The 17488-nt window shown below is 35.0% G+C and overlaps 1 pseudogene; it reads left to right on the top strand.

Moving 5' to 3' along the window:
* The first annotated feature begins 16805 nt into the window (after window positions 1-16805).
* Window positions 16806-16889, top strand: LOC123596666 (annotated as a pseudogene).
* Window positions 16890-17488: the final 599 nt, after the last annotated feature.

Below are 17488 nucleotides of genomic sequence, written 5' to 3'. Positions count from 1 at the left end.
ATTATCTACTACTCTTCCTCAACATTTCTGTTCTTCTTTGATACCTCCTAGGAGGGGAAAAAAAGTTTGCCCTCATTTCTCATAAACACAAAATATCTAAAAATTCCCTGGAAAGAACCAGATGTACTCCTGAAATAGCAAAATATAATATTGCTGGGAAGTATTCAATCTTTCTCCTCACCTGCAGAAAATTTTCCTTGGCTCCTTAATTTTTCTATTAATCATAATATTTTTATTTTTTTATTTTTCTTTTTGCATTGGTTTCATAGGAAACAAAAAGAGGACTTCATTCCTGGCACTAATTTCTGACCTCACCATTGCTTAAAATGCCAATCATATGTCCTCACTCATGAATCTCAAGTAGGCTTGAGATCACTCGATATAGGACGGCTCAGCTGGGGGGGCTTGGTTCATGCTTTGCTGGGCTACTTGCCATATAGTCTTAGCTTTTGTTGCTTGAAACTTATTATTAATTCATATTCATATTAATTTTATGCTTAATATTTATAATTAATTCACACAATCTTCAATTATAATGTTTCAAATTCACATATATGTAGGGCTTTAATTTTTAACATCTTTCTGCAAGCATATATCACATTTTTAAACACTCAATTATGAATATGCTAACTTATTTAGTTGTTCAAAGAGTCAAAAAGAAGAGTTAAAATTCATTTAAAAAGATATGTGTATTTCTTTTCAAAATTACAATGTTCTCTGTCAATATTACAGCTTGAAAATAAAACTCTAGATTTGAGTTGTATCTCAAAGAATCACAGTGGTGGACAAATAAATAACATTATTTGATCTTAATGCTTGGAAAATATAAAACATGCAAATTGGTCTAATAATTTGCTAAGGATAAATAGAAACAGAATTTGATGTAAAAGCAAGCAATCATATGGATGTGGACACAAAATTGCAACTAATACTGATAGTCAAAGGCAGTTTTATTTTTGCTGAAATTATGCAGACAATTGGAATTAACATAAATTGAAATAGATACATTGACAGTACTATAGCATGAGAATAGAAGACATTATAAATTTGATGAACAAAACACGTTAATACAATCATTCATTTACACTATTTGATCAAATACATAGTGATTGACTCCCACTCTCTGATGGGTGCAGTTCTAGTCATATGGGATCTGCAAGAACAACACAGCTAGGATATCTGGCCTCACAGAACATATTTTCCAGTGGGGCAAAACAGAGAGTGAGTAGATAAACATGATATCAGCTACCAAAATTGCTTCAAAATATTAAGTTCTGTGGGAATAAAATTGAGAAATGTATTTTAATACCAAATCATTTTAATAATTGGAAAAAAAAACCCCAGATACTTATATTCTAATATGTTGATTGTTCTGCTTGGATTATAAACACATCTTCTAAGTACAGCGGTAATATCCCTGCAACATGCATTACCTTTACTAGTGAGCATCTATGGGTCCTGATATATTTCATCTGGCAAGTTTTATATATTCCTGTTTGTAAAAGAGACAGCACAATACTAAAATGTTACACCTTATGGAATGTACAATAGTGTTCAATCTTATGCTATGCATTGCTCTATTTCCTGGGAATGGGGTAATTTCAAATATTCTGCATGGTACAGATATCTATGAGGATGAGGGAATGGAGAAAGTGGGGATAGGAAAAGAAAAATGCCTTTGTTTTTTTTACTGGCTTTTCAGTTTTTGATCTAGTTTTATCCCCATTACTCTTGTTAAACTCGATGAGAGTTGGGACAGAAGAACATTTGGTTTCTTGGAGTTGAGCATATCCTATGAAAACTCATTTTATTGCTATTTTAAGAGATATTTTTCTATTTTTGTATTCTGTATTTTATAGCGTTTTTATGGGCCGATAGAAATGTATTACAGAGTTATATAAATTCAATAAATGTAATTAGAAACATCAAAAACACCAACATAGTGAATATTTGCTTACTATATCAAAATTTCCATGATATAGGCAAAAATATGCATCAAATTAATGTCACCATTTTGAGTTTACCCCTAAAACGATGTGAAAAAAATTACAAGTTCATTTAAATTTAAATGAAATACACCCTTTCATATTGCAAGAAAGTAGAAGCTTCAAAATAAATTGTCTCAAGTCTCTTCTATTACAAAAAGTAGTTTATTTTTGCCTCTACATAAAATTTGGATGGAATAATGTCCTTTAATGAAATCTTTCGTAAATGCCTGCCTCTGGCAAGGAACAGTTGAAAAACAAAGGATAAAATGAAATCTTCATATGTGTCACTAATCAAGGATGTACACATGGAGTCTGTTTTTGAGAAAAGCTGGTACAAACAGTATCTTGCCTTAGGAAGACAGCAATAGAACCTAAATAAATATGAATTACTACAGTGTGTCATGGAGAAAAACTGCCTTGTATCACAAACAGTTTAGCCGGACCCCAAAGGGTTAGTTCATCCAAGGATTAAGCTATGCATGTCCACATTTATTCTCTTTAAATCCCTTTGACCAGCAGTAATTGTTCTTTTAATTTCGCAAATTGTTTTGCACATGTGCCTTTTACGGTCGGCCTGTGGTGATTTAAATATTTGGGAGGAGAGGTAAGGGGTAGAAAGCAGGAAATATGTGTAGCAGTTTTGTTTGTATAAAATCAGGATTAAGTTGAATTCTGTTTAAAAACAAGTCTTAAATTAGAGGAAAAAGTAAGGGTAAGCAATGTTTTTATTTTATTTTTTTAATTATCATAATCAGCAAAGTGTTCTCTAAAAATTGTTTTTTTATTCTCTCAAAGAATCATAAACTTTCAAGATCCTAAACATCACCCACATAGCCCATCCATTTAATGGTTAAATTCCCTTGTACATTTTTAATGCTATTTTTAGAGATAACTAATGACACTTGGTCCATATACTGGAATCTTGGCAGTTTATGAGACATCCAGAATTAATCTCATAATCCATTTTATTACCATACAAATATATGTTTAACAATTGCAGAAAAAGTAAAATTCTCACTTAAAAGTAAAATGTATTTTAACAATATTAAATAAAAATAATACTTATATAAAATATCTCTTAGTGTGCAGTAACAATTTTAAATAGATCTTAATAAGTTTTGGAAAGATTTATTTTAATTATTTCAGTATTCTACACAATGGTCAGCAATTCATGGAGATTGGAATGCTTCCTTATTATTGGAAGGAGCTATTATAACTAGGAAATAATGTTTTCTTATTTCCTTAGATGAGGGGATTTCTCCAGTTCACAGTATGGTGGGATGCCTCATCTATCCTGGGCTCGAGACTTTTAGTTATGCTCTGTATTTCCTTTCCTCTCCTTTCCTAATTAAACTAATTAAAACCTTAGCAATTTGACAATAATTGTGATGAGCAACAAAAAGCTTCTCTGAGTTTCAATATTATAAAAACATTTTAGGATAAGCATTGTTGGTGCCCATGTGTGTTCTTTGTTGTATTTGATTTTATTTGATTTTAAAGCAGTATCAAACACAGGTGTTTCTCCTCAGTGATATGAAAATGCATCTTACCTGAAGATAATAATTTATACCTTTTGAATTAATCTTTGTTCCTACAACCAGTATATAGTATGGCCTTATGTTTAAAAAATTATAAAAAAGATATATAAAGAACTAATTGAACTTACATGTTAATATTTTAATGCATCCAAAAACAGATAAAAGAGTGTTACCTTTAAATTTTTATTTAGGCATAGAAGTATCATTTATAAGAAGATATATATGATATATTACATATATACACTATTATATATACATATTACATATGTACATACGCAATATATACATATTACATATGTCTACTAAAATGACATGAACATTAAGATAAGATTGAGATTTAAATTTACTAAATTCCACCTCAAAATATTTCAATTGTTTCCCTTATTGTTTATATTGGATTTATAAGCCCTTAAATCTTATTAAATTTATCTATGTTGTAAATGAGAACATATGTTGTTTTTACTATCACCATCATCATAAGTTACACTTTCACTAGCTGATCTGTCCTTACCCTGTTGAGGTTAATAAATAAAGGGTGGGTTGATTTCATAATCTATTTCTCCATTTGTTTGTCTCTGTATCTTCTACATATATCTCTTTATCTATCCATTAATCGACACATTATAATTTCTCTGTGGAATCAATGAGCTGATTCAGAAAGAAGACTTTCTTTGGGATGTATAATTTTTTCTTCCTTTTTATAAAATCTCTGGACCCTAGGGAAGATGGATATTCAATTGACAAAACATGCTTTTTAAGGATCACGATATAACTAAGCTGGATTATAGGTCTCTAGAGACTACTTTGATTATACAATTTGATTACCTTTCAACTTGAATCTTCTGATCCACATGTTATCTAAATTAATCTTTTCTGATGGGGAGCTCATTTGGCCTTAATTCCACTGTTTGCAGTGCCAAAGTCATATACTTAAAAAACTTCCTTGTTTTAAGTTTCAAATTATTAATGATATTTTGAAATATCTTACAACTCTTTGTGTCTTCCAACCAAGAGCTATTATTTGAAACTACCTCATTTTAGGGCTTATTAATTAAAAGATTTTCACTAATTAATACATTCAACAATGAATAGCCCTATTATACTTCGAATATGCTCAGATCATGTTTAATCTTGAGAACCATAAATTATTCTTTCAACCGTTATTTATAGAGCGATAAATAGAGCAGAGTGCATTTTATGCACTGTGGTTTCTGGCTTTTTTTTTTAATTTTTTTTAACGCTTATTCATTTTTGAGACAGAGAGAGACAGAGCATGAATGGGGGAAGGTCAGAGAGAGAGGGAGACAGAGAATCTGAAACAGGGTCCAGGCTCTGAGCTGTCAGCACAGAGCCCGACGCGGGGCTGGAACTCACGGACCGCGAGATCATGACCTGAGCCGAAGTCAGACGCCCAACCGACTGAGCCACCCAGGCGCCCCTCTGGCTTTTTTTTTAATGTTTTAATTAGATCATGGTACAATTGTTGAAATTAAATTTCAGAAATCTCTTAACCATGTCTTTGTCTAAAATTCATCTGATATAAAATGTCTTGGTATATAAAAATTCAACAATATACTATCATCTCCTTCCCAGGCTTTATATTCTTACATTATTCAGATAATCTGAATTCTCAATTGTAGGGATTTTAAGTCCTCTTAGAACTAGAAAAGTGACAAGCTTTTTATCTGTATGCTTTTCTCAAATGCTTACATGAAATATAGGAAAACTAAAGTCAACCTTACTAATCAATTTCCATTTTGTGAGATAAACTAGTTTAAATGATGTACTCTAGGATGTAAGAGGTTATGATCTAAATATACAGACTATTTTCCTATGCTCTAATTCCTTTGTCTAGATTTTCATATATTTATCTAGTTTATGCTCATTTTATTGAGGTTTGAATTTTCTATGGGAGTAATTGTATTTTTCTATACTAGTTACTAAGTAATGGATAAGAGATAGTATGTATGAGCATTATTTTTATTTAAGATTGTTTTCAGTTATTTTTGAAATAAAGGACTTTCAAAATATAGATTTTTAATGTTTATTTATTTTTCACACACACACACACACACACACACACACACACAGCGTGAGTGGGGGAGGGGCAGAGAGAGAGAGAGAGATTGGGAGACACAGAACAGAAGCAGGCTCCAGGCTCTGAGTTGTCAGCACAGAGCCTGACAAGTGACTCGAACTCACGAGTTATGAGATCATGACCTGAGTCAAAGCGGACGCGCAACCGAGCCACCCAGATGCCCCAACTTTTAAAATATCTTAAAATTGCGATCCTGAGTGGCTCAGTTGGTTAAGTGTCAGATTCTTGATTTCAGCTTAGGTCATCATCTTGGTGTTCACGGCTTTGAACCCCACGTCAGGCTCCATGCTGACAGTGCTGAGCCTGCTTCGAATTCTTTCATTCTCCCTTTTTCTCTGTACCCCCTCCCTCTGGTCACACTCCCTCCTTCCCTCTGTCTCTGTCTCTCAAAATAAATAAATAAACTTAAAAGGAAAGAAAATGAAATTTCTTAAAATTATAGAAAATTTATCAGATAACACTAGATAAATTCCAAAGCAATTTCTAATGAAAATTTTCCTTAGAGGTTTGCTGAGAAATAAAAATATTATAGAATTAAATGAAAGCCTTAAAAATATTATACATGAAGATATAATTTATGTGGAAAATGGACAATTGCCTCATCCAAAGTTTTCAAAAAAGTTTGAGAGTTAAACATGCAGGCCTCTATAGAAATAAGTATTAATACGCCATAGCTTACTTAAAATTCAACCTCTCAAGTGCAGCCAGCACCCTGAAAGTGGTAAGACTTGGATGCTTGATTGGCTATATTGTTGTCTATGAAAGCTGGTTAATAAGCTTTGCGGTGTTGAGAATCAGTACTGTACCTGGATCAGTTCCAATGGCCGATGCTGGCTTGAGGGTTTTATGAACAAAAATTTCGTTCCTAAGTATACAGAATTGCTATACCCCTATATGTCACAAACCAAAGTGAAGAATCCAAAAGAAATAACTACTATTAGACTATTTTCTTGTCACAGTGAGTTTTAGAATCCTAGGGACAGATTTGTTTTGAAAACATAGACTATGACACTTCTTATATATATTTTTTTTCCTTAAGTTGTCTCTCTCATTTTAATAAGGGAAGGGATGCTGAGTGGAAAAACAAAACACAACAAAACAAGACAAAAAGAGATTATTCCCTTTAGTCTTGTCTCTTGTCTTTCTTCTTTGCCAAATTTCACTTACTAGTTATGAAAATGAATTTCTTTTTTTTTAAATAGTTTATTGTCATGTTAGCTAACATACAGTGTATACAATGTAGTCTTGGCTTTGGGAGTGCATTCCTATGATTTATCACTTACATACAACACCCAGTGCTCATTCCAACCGGTGCCCTCATCAATGCCCATCTCCTATTTTCCCTGTCCCCCTGACCCCCAACTCCCCAGTGCCATCAACCTTCTGTTTGTTCTCTGTACTTAGGAGTCTCTTATGGTTTGTCTCCCTCTCTGTAACTTATTTTTTCCTTTCCTTCTCCTATGGTCTTCTGTTAAATTTCTCAAATTCCCCCATATGAGTGAAAACATGTGATATCTGTCTTTTTCTGACTACCTTATTTCACTTAGCATAATACCCTCCAGTTCCATCCACATTGTTGCAAATGGTCACATGTTGTTTCCTTCTTTTTCATTGCCAAGTAGTATTCCAGTGTGTGTGTGTGTGTGTGTGTGTGTGTGTGTGTGTGTGTGTGTGTATACACCTCATCTTCTGTATCTGTTAATCAGTTGATGGACATTTGGGCTTTTCATAATTTGGCTATTGTTGATAGCGCTGTTATGAACATAGGGGTTTATGTGCCCCTGTGAATTAGCCCTCGTGTATCCTTTGAATAAATTCCTAGTAGTGTTGTTGCTGGGTCACAGGGTAATTCTATTTTTAAATTTTTGAGGAAACTCCATACTGTTTTCCAGAGCGGATGCACCGGTTTGCATTCCCACCAACAATGCAAGAGGGTCCCCCTTTCTCCACATCCTCACCAACATTTGTTGTTCCCCGAGTTGTTCATTTCAGTCACTCTGACTGGTGAAGTGATATCTCAGTGTAGGTTTGATTTTGTATTTCCCTGGTGACAAGTGTTAGAATAGAATAGAGAGCCAGAATTGGACCACAGATCTTTGACAAAGCAGGAGAGAGTATCCAATGGAAAAAAGACAGTCTCTTTTGCAAATGGTGCTTGGGGAAATGGACAGCAACATGCAGAATAATGAAACTGGACACCTTTCTTACACCATACACAAAACAAATTCAAAATGGTTGAAAGATCTAAATGTGAGACAGGAAACCGTCAAAATCCTGTAAGAGAAAACAGGCAACAACTTCTTTGCCCTCAGCTGCAGCAACTTCTTACTTGACACATTTCCTAAGGCAAGGGAAATAAAAGCAACAAATGAACTATTGGGACCTCATCAAGATACAAAGCATCTGCACAGCAAAAGAAACAATCAATAAAACTAAAAGGCAACCAACAGAATGGGAGAAGATATTTGCAAATGACATATCTGATAAAGGGTTACTATCCAAAGTCTATAAAGAACTTACAAAACTCAACACCCAAAAAACAGATAATCTAGTAAAGAAATGAACAGAAGACATGAATAGACATTTCCCAAGGAAGACATTCAAAAATGACTAACAGACACGCGAAAACATAATTTGGCTATTGTAGGTAGTGCTGCTATAAAAATTGAGATACACGTGCACCTGTGAATCAGCACTCCCGTATCCTTTGGATAAATTGATTGTAGTGCTATTGCTAGGTTGTAGGGTAATTCTATTTTTAATTTTTTTGAGGAACTTCTACACTGTTTTCCAGAGTGGCTGCAATAGTTTGCATTCCCACCAACAGTGCAAGAGGGTTCCCGTTTCTCCACACCCAACTCAGAAAAAAACAGATGTTGACTAGGATGTGGACATTTCTTATATTTTAAGTGTTGTGGAGTAATTCATACTGTGAACAAAATTTGTCTGCAGCATTTTCTCAACAGGAGTTTTATGTAGGATGGGAAGGATGGTAAAGTAATAAAGTTGACCCATTATTTATTTTTGTAACATTTTATCTAAGTATGTTTCCTCTTTTTTTTAGTTTATTTTGAGAGAGAGAGAACACACGTGAGTGGGAGAGAGGGAGAGAGAGAACCTTAATCAGGCTCCACACTCAGCAAAGAGCCCAACACCAGGCTCAATGTGAGGCTTGACATGGTGCTCGATCCCACAAACTTTGAGATGATGACCTGAGCCGAAATCGAGTCAGACACTTAACCGACTGAGCCACCCAGGTGTCCCAAAGTTGACCCATTGTTAACGAAGCCTAGACATGTTCTTAAAATTCCCCCAAGCATATTTGAATAGCAATTCACACTAGTATCATATGTAATGAAAATCATTTATGGTTGTGTTTAGGGTGGACCATTTTAAGAAAAAACTACTAAAGCAAAATATATTTTCTACCATATCACATCAAAGTGTGTGTATAAAGTGACATTTCATTAATTTAAATAAGTTGTATTAGTGAGGGTTCTCCAGAGGGACAGAACCTATATTTCCTATGTTCCTACTTATCCTATATATCTTAGAATTGACCCAAATGATATGGAAGCTGAGAAGTCCTAATATCTGCAGTCAGCAAGTTGGAGACCTGGGAGAGGTGAGATAGTTTCAGTCTGAGTCTGAAGATCTGAGAACCAGGAGAGCCCATGGTGTAAGTCACCATCTCAAAGCTGGCAGGTTCAAGACTCAAGGTAAGCCAATGTTCCAGTCTGACTCTGAAGACCAGAAGAGACAGATATCCAAGTTCAAAGCCATCAGATCAGGGGAGCTGCCTCTTAGGCTTTTTGTTCCATTTGGGTCTTCAATTGATTGGGTGACAGCCAGCCTTTCCTCAGTCTACAGATTCAAATGTTAAGTTCATCCATAAAATCTCTCATAGACACACATTCATAATAGTGTTTACTCACATGTCTGGGCACCCCAGTGGCCAGGTCGAGTTGACACATAAAGTTTCCATTACATAGGTTTATTATATTCCACACATAAATGCAGAGTTTCCCTTACCTTCTCACTCTCCTCCATCCCCATCTCTTTCTACGTTTTTATAAAAATTGCTGTTTGGGTGATTAAATGAAGCTTTTATTTTTTTCCTTATATGAGAAATAGTTGTGAACTAACACTAACTCATTAAAACTGCCTTGCATGAAAATTATAAGGAAACAAACTTCAACAATTTGAAGAAGAGGATAAAGATTTGACAGGATTAAGACTTGCATTTTTGAAATTATTATTAAATCATCAACAAATTAAAAATAAAAATACTTTGCATTAATTAGAAAAGAAGCACGAATACGTATATATATATTTTTAAGGTTTATTTATTTTTGAGACAGAGAGAGACAGAACATGAACAGGGGAGGGTCAGAGAGAGAGAGACACAGAATCCGAAGCAGGCTCCAGGCTCTGAGCTGTCAGCACAGAGCCCGACACAGGGCTCGAACTCATGAAGCACGAGATCATGACCTGAGCAGAAGTCAGACGCTCAACCAACTGAGCCACCCAGGCACCCCAAGAAGCATGAATATAACTGCCTTCTGAATTGTCTGGAATGTCACAGAATGTAATATTTTGAGCTGATATAACATCAAAAGTGTAAGCTTGGAACTCACCAGGAGCCAGTAACTATATTTAGAGTTTACCTAAACTGGAAGTTTAATAATGTCTCTATTTGTGAAGGGATTCTATCCTAAATAGAATATAATGTCAAAATATTACTTATGTGGATCCTGAGAAACTTAACAGAAGACCATGGGGGAGGGGAAAGAGAAAAAGAAAAGTTAGGGAGGGAGCCAAACCATTAGAGACTCTTAAAAAACTGAGAACAAACTGAGGGTTGATGGGGGGTGGGAGGGAGGGGAGAGTGGGTGATGGGCATTGAGAAGGGCATCTGTTGGGATGAGCACTGGGTGTTGTTTGGAAACCAATTTGACAATAAATTTCATATATAAAAAAAGAAATGGCATTAACACTTAGTAATTGTCAAGAAATGAGTATCAATTTACTAATATTTGAGGAAAACTCTTACAACCTGAGTTATATGCATCAGGTTCTTACTCTGCATGGCTATCATACTTCTCAGGAAACTATTCATTCAAAATGGCTGACTCTGCTAATTTCAAGTTGGATGACAGAGATATGTTTTATTATATGTCTGTTTCAATGGCAGTCACCACCTACACAATGAACTCTGTCGATGGTGTAGATAGGCATGATTTGGGCAACCATAGTTTCTAATCTCCAATACCTGCATATTTGTTTCACATGGCTCATGTAACAAAGTGGAAATGCAGAAAGAAGCACAATCCATGGCCTACGAACACAAGCACTCCAGCCACTGTCAAAGGCTGAACACAAGGGAGTCTCTGCTGAAAGTATAGAAAGAATACATGATGAGGAAATTAATGACCAGGGGAGATGGAAAACTCCTTTTCCTAAAATGCATGAGTTAGTGAGCAGGTTTAATTCTTACCCCATTTTATAGAACTACTACGTTTATTATTATTAATTCAATACAGTATGCTTTGGAGAAAGACATTCATTTATTAGTTTATAGGAACTTGTTTTTTCTTTTCTGTGATAGTAAAATGGCAATCTTTTTACTCTTTTATTGGCCTCTGTCTTAAACTTACCTGTGAAACTGCTTAGAAATACTACTTAATGTAGAGGCTTTAAGTTAGTTAAAGGCTGGGTGACTCAGTCAGTTAAGCATCTGACTTCGGCTCAGGTCATGATCTAGCATTTCAGGGAATTTGAGCCCCTCATCGGGCTCTGTGCTGACAGCTCTGAGCCTGGAGCGGGCTTCAGACTCTGGGTCTCCCTCTTTCTCTGCCCCTCCCCCGTTCACACTCTGTCTCTGTCTCTGTCTCTCTCTCTCAAAAAATAAATAAACGTTAAAAAAATTAGAAAAAAAAGACATACTACTTAACGTGACATTGAAGTTTTGGGTCACTCTGTTGTGTACCTGGAACTAATTTAACATTGTGTGCCTACTGTATTCAAATATAAACACATAAACAAACAAACTTATTTCCCAAGGAACAAATTTTAAGAAAGTTTTGAAATGTTGACTTATGATTCTGAATCCATGATTGCCCGATGATGCAGTCTAAAATCTACAATGGAACTGAATGGTCAATATGGAAAATACTCTCCACTATACTGTGAAATTGAAGGACCTAAAAACCAGCTCTTGAGTAGCAGTCCAGCTCCTCAATAACCTGTTCCCTGGTCCAAGCATTTATTGAAATGTTGTATAAGTGTAACACCATGATTGATGCTTTAACAAGAATATGTGCATGAGAGAATAGAAAACATTTTCCTTAATTATAGGAAGAATGGAATTTATTTGTGTAGACCACAAAGACAAATACAAAATAAAAAATACCACCTGCTAAGCATTATACTGGTTCAGGATGTTTTAAAGTAATATTGCTCAGAAGTAATATTATTTCAATATTTAGAAATAATATTGATATCATTTCATTATGTGATAATAATAACTTCTGAATTAAAATAGTCTTCCATTGATTTAAAGAGAAAATACTCGGGGTGCCTGGGTGGCGCAGTCGGTTAAGCGTCTGACTTCAGCCAGGTCACGATCTCACGGTCCGTGTGTTCGAGCCCCGCGTCAGGCTCTGGGCTGATGGCTCAGAGCCTGGAGCCTGTTTCCGATTCTGTGTCTCCCTCTCTCTCTGCCCCTCCCCCGTTCATGCTCTGTCTCTCTCTGTCCCAAAAATAAATAAACGTTGAAAAAAAATTTTTTTAAAAATAAAAAAAAATAAAGAGAAAATACTCAAGTATTTGTGTTGCCAAGAAACAAACTTAATTTATTTTTTTCCAACAACATAAGATGTGTCATAGCTCTTTCAATGTAACAAATGAAAGGATTAAAAATAACCATTACCTCAATGAATGCCAAAATGTTTGATAACATTACAAATTCATTTTTGATATATTTATTACATTGGATATTGGATTTAGCACAATAAAACTAGTTTTATCATACCAACAGTTAGTACTTTATTTAATTATGGCGCATTAGAGTAATTATAATAAAATTTGTAATAGGTAAAGGATTGTTAGGGTCATCACTATTATTTAACTGTATTCATTGGTTCTTACTTGAAACATATAATAAGAAAACGAAATAAGAATAATAAGTATCGTGGGGGGATGTCCTTTTTAAAGACTAAATATTTGCCTATCTAGAGGATACAAAGCAATTACTTATAAAAGATATTAGAATTAAAAAGTAATCCATTAAACACAGTTGCCAAATAAATATATGTAGATTAACAGGTTGCTTGCTGTATTTATCTATGCTTCAAACAAATTGTGCCCAAATCTGACAGTTCAAAACAATAAACATTTATTGTCTCACAGTTTCTGAGAGTTGGAAATATGGAAGCTGCTTAGCTGGGTGACTCTGGCTTGTGGTCTGGGTCTCTCAGGAGGTTGTGATCATGCTGTCAGCCTGGTCGCAGCCAACTCCAGACTACACTGGGGTGGAGATGGACATCTCTAAGCTCATATCTAATATAGTTGGTATATCTCAGTTCCTCACAACTGGTTAGAGAGAGACAGAGACAGAGACAGAGAGAGAGAGAGAGAGAGAGAAGGAGAGAGAAAGAGCTCAAGATGGAAGTCACAGTCTAAATCAATCTGAGAACTGATAGACCATAACTTCTACCATATGCCATTAATCATACAGATCCACTCTGGTATAATACGGTATGTAAATTTCAGTACCAGGAGTTTGGAGTCATTCTGGACATACTGGAGGATGGAGAGAAAGCAGTCAAAAAACAAGGTTACACACACACACACACACACACACACACATATGTATACACACAAACATGTATATGTACATATAATTCAGGGCATAAAGGAAGTAAATAAAGGATATGTATATATGTCAAAGGTATATTTATTGTAGTCCATATCTGCATTTTCTTTTTTTTAATGTTTATTTCGTTTTGAGAGAGAGACAGAGTGCATGCAGGAGAGGGGCAGAGAGAGAGGAAACACAGAATCCCAAGCAGGATCCAGGCCCCAAGCCTTCAGCACAGACCCGGATGTGGTCCCGAACTCACTGACTGAGAGATCATGACCTGAGCCAAAGTTGGATGCTTAACATACTGAGCCACCCAGGAGCCCCCATACCTGCATTTTCTAATACAGTAGCCACTAGCCACATGTGACTATTTTTCCCTTAGTTGTACTAGCTATCTTTTAGGTGCTGAAAAGCCACATGGTGACTAGTGGTGACCAAATTTAATGGCACAGAAATAGAGAACATTTCTTTCATCAAGAGACATTTACAGCACATCCACGAGAAGTAGAGAGAAAGCACTTCCAAGCACCAAATGACACAAGTTTTTGTAAAATATTTTTGTGTTGTCTAATATAATGAAAATAAAAAGAAACAAGAAAAAAAAAAAGAGTGAGTTGCCCTCACACTTTGTTTAATAGGAAGGAGTATATTGGATTAAACTCCTGGTCAAAATTTTTTAAAAAAAGCTAATTTGGATAGGCAGGTATTTAATTTACACAGAAAATAAACATTCCCTTAGCAATATCACTCAATATACACATGAAAAATTAAATTTCAATTGCTGAATGAATCTGTTTTTTTCTTTTTTTAAATTTAACCCTCTATATCATGATTCTTATTTTTATTTTTTTAAATTTACATCCAAGTTAGTTAGCATATAGTGAAACAATGATTTATATAATGATTCTTATATAAAATCAGTATCCAAATAATGGAGGTAAAGATTATATTCCCCCTCTTGGAGTTCTTGGGTTATTTATACACAAATATAAGAACTTTGCATTGAAAATATTAGACCAAGATGCTGTTTTAGAACATTTCATCTTATCAACAGCTTCATTTTTCTACAGCATCATTTAATTTAATGAACTTCCCATTGGTGATCAAGAGAAATTACAGACTTAACTGATAGAATGAGTCATTATCAATGTGTCCTTATGTCAAAATTACTCTTGTACTTTGTCAAGGGCATTGTCAACCTAAACAGTTATTTTAATACCATTAAAACTCAATGATATGAAACAACCCTACTTGTTATTATGTGAGTTTAAATTTATTGTTTTCAATTTCAATGCATTTGAAATTGTTTAAAAAGCAAAGTAAAGCACAACAGTGCTTCTGCTGCTGTGTACCCCCAAAGAAGAATACAGGATGGTTATGAGACGAGTCCTCAGAGAAATTCACCATTACTTTTCTTTCCTGAACCAGGTTGCATTTCTAGATGCACATACTCTTCAACTACAACTATATGCATTTTTTCCAACTAAATGTTTTTTTTATATGAAGAAAAACATCTTACATATTTCAATTTTGCCTATGTGTGAATTTTTTTAAAGTTTATTTATTCATTTTGAGAGGGAGACACAACAGGGCAGAGAGAGGAGAGAGAGAATCCCAAGCTGGCTCCACACTGTCAGCACGGAGAAAGATGTGGGGCTCAAACTCACGAACGGTGAGATCATGACCTAGTCAGATGCTTAACCGACTGAGCCACCAGGTCCCCCTGTGTGTGAAATATTTGAGGACTATTAGTGACAGAGAAGAAACACGGCTGAGCGGAAAGAGGTAGGAAAAGCCTAGAGACTGATTGCCTACATCCTTCCAAGGGAACAGGAAACAAGGCCTCTTGTGCAGAAAATGAAATTTTACAAACTAGCCCAGAGCTAGATGGACCTTCAAGACTATTTTTAAATAATGTTGAATGAGACTATGTAATCTTGGGCAGCAGAATACAAATGAGTCTTGTTTTTTCACTTTTCTATCGAAAAAGGGTACTGATACTCACCTACTTAAATGATAAAATTACAATCTCCACACATGCCAAATAGCTAGCACTTAATAAATTGAACCATCTGTGTTTGTATTTGAAATATTACTTCCAAATATGGGAGAAACACTTTGTTGGAAAGGATATTGCGCATCAGCAAGCTTTGGGTAATCAGTCACAGTTGTTGGAGAAAAAGAGATAAGTAGAAGTGAAGCCAGACCTGCCGGTAATCTGTCTTTTTTTCCTAGAAACTAAGAAGTCTTGGGTATATCTGATGAGAACATGAGAAATCCTATCTTTTATAAAACAAAAATCTGAAGATAGTGAGATCTAGGGCCTTTGGTTCTTCAGACTTGGGCTCTGACTCCTGCTCCACAATTTCTCTCTGATTTTGCCAAAACTCATTCTTTCTAAATTTTACTTTTTTTATCCTCTAAAATAAGGAAAGTAAGCCTCTTATCTTACAAGATTATTGTGAGAAGTGGAATAATGATACATTTATACTTAACTGGGCCTCTTGCTCATATTAAGCAATTGATTAATTATTATAATAGTTATTATTTCACCAGAATAATTTCCTTATGAAATTTTAATCTTGAGAAAGGTCTACGGTGTGAGATCTGCAAATTTACATTTAGAAAACACTAAAAAAACTATGTGTTAAACCCTGGCCTGTAATGATAGACTTGCCCTTATTATTATTATTATTATTATTATTATTGTTTTGACAGTTACTACTGGAAACTGCTGGATTGCTGTTGTTACTTCTATTAACACATTTTAGTATCCGTTTTAACTTTTATTTTAGTTCCAGCTATCTCAAATATGAATAGAATGTATGTATTTTCAAGACACACAGAGCAAACCAATTGTTAAAATAGGTAAATCCTGCTTTCGTGTTTGGGAACTATGTTTGACATTTAGCTGCTGCTGGAATATCATCAATCTTAGATTTCTTCCTTTACACAAGAGTGCAGTGCATGTGCCCCTTTGAATCTGCATTTTTGTATCCTTTGAATAAAAACCTAGCAATGCAATTGCTGAGGTGTAGGGTAATTCTATTTTTAATTTTTTGAGGAACCTCCATACTGTTTTCTAGAGTGGCTGCACTGGTTTGCATTCCCACCAACAGTGCATCACTGTTCCCCTTTCTTCATATCCTCACCAACATCTGTTGTTTCCTGTATTGTTCATTTTAGCCTTTCTGACAGGTGTGAGGTAGAAGGTATGTCATTGTAGTTTTGATTTGTATATCCCTGATGAAGAATGATGGTGAACAAATTTTCATGTGTCTGTTAGCCATCTGGATGTATTTTGTAGAAAAGTGTCAAAGACTATACTTTCAGGGGTCATTTCTATAGTTTGTTACTAGAAACGTGTCTATTCATGTCTTTTAACCATTTATTAACTGGGTTATTTGTTTTTTGGGTGTTGAGTTTGGTAACTTCTTTATAGATTTTGGACACTAACCCTTTATGAGATACGTCATTTGAAAACACCTCCCATCCCTTCGGTTGCCTTTTAGTTTTGTTGATTGTTTCTTTTGCTGTGCAGAAGCTTTTTATCTTGATAAGGTCCCAATAATTCATTTTTGTTTTTGTTTCCCTTGTCTCTGGAGATACGTCTAGTAAGAAGTTTCTGTGACCGAGGTCAAAAATGTTGCTACCTGTTTTCCCCTCTAGGAGTTTGATGGTTTCTTGTCTCACATTTAGGTCTTTCATCTATTTTGGGTTTATTTTTGTGTACGTGTAAGAAAGTTGTCCAGGTTCATTCTTCTGCAAGTTGTGTCCATTTTTCCCAGCACCATTTGCTGAAGAGACTTTCTTTTTTCCATTGGGTATTGTTTCCTTCTTTGTCAAAGATTCGTTGGCCATACATTTGTGGGTACATTTCTGGGTTCTCTATTCTGTTCCACAGATCTATGTGTTTTTGTGCCAGGACCATACTGTCTTGATGAGTACAACTTTGTAATATAGCTTGAGTCCTGAATTGTGACACCCCCAGATTTGGTTT

Source organism: Leopardus geoffroyi, chromosome B1 (assembly GCF_018350155.1).
Source record: "Leopardus geoffroyi isolate Oge1 chromosome B1, O.geoffroyi_Oge1_pat1.0, whole genome shotgun sequence".
NCBI classification, from domain to species: domain Eukaryota; kingdom Metazoa; phylum Chordata; class Mammalia; order Carnivora; family Felidae; genus Leopardus; species Leopardus geoffroyi.
This window is presented reverse-complemented; position numbering and strand designations above follow the sequence as displayed.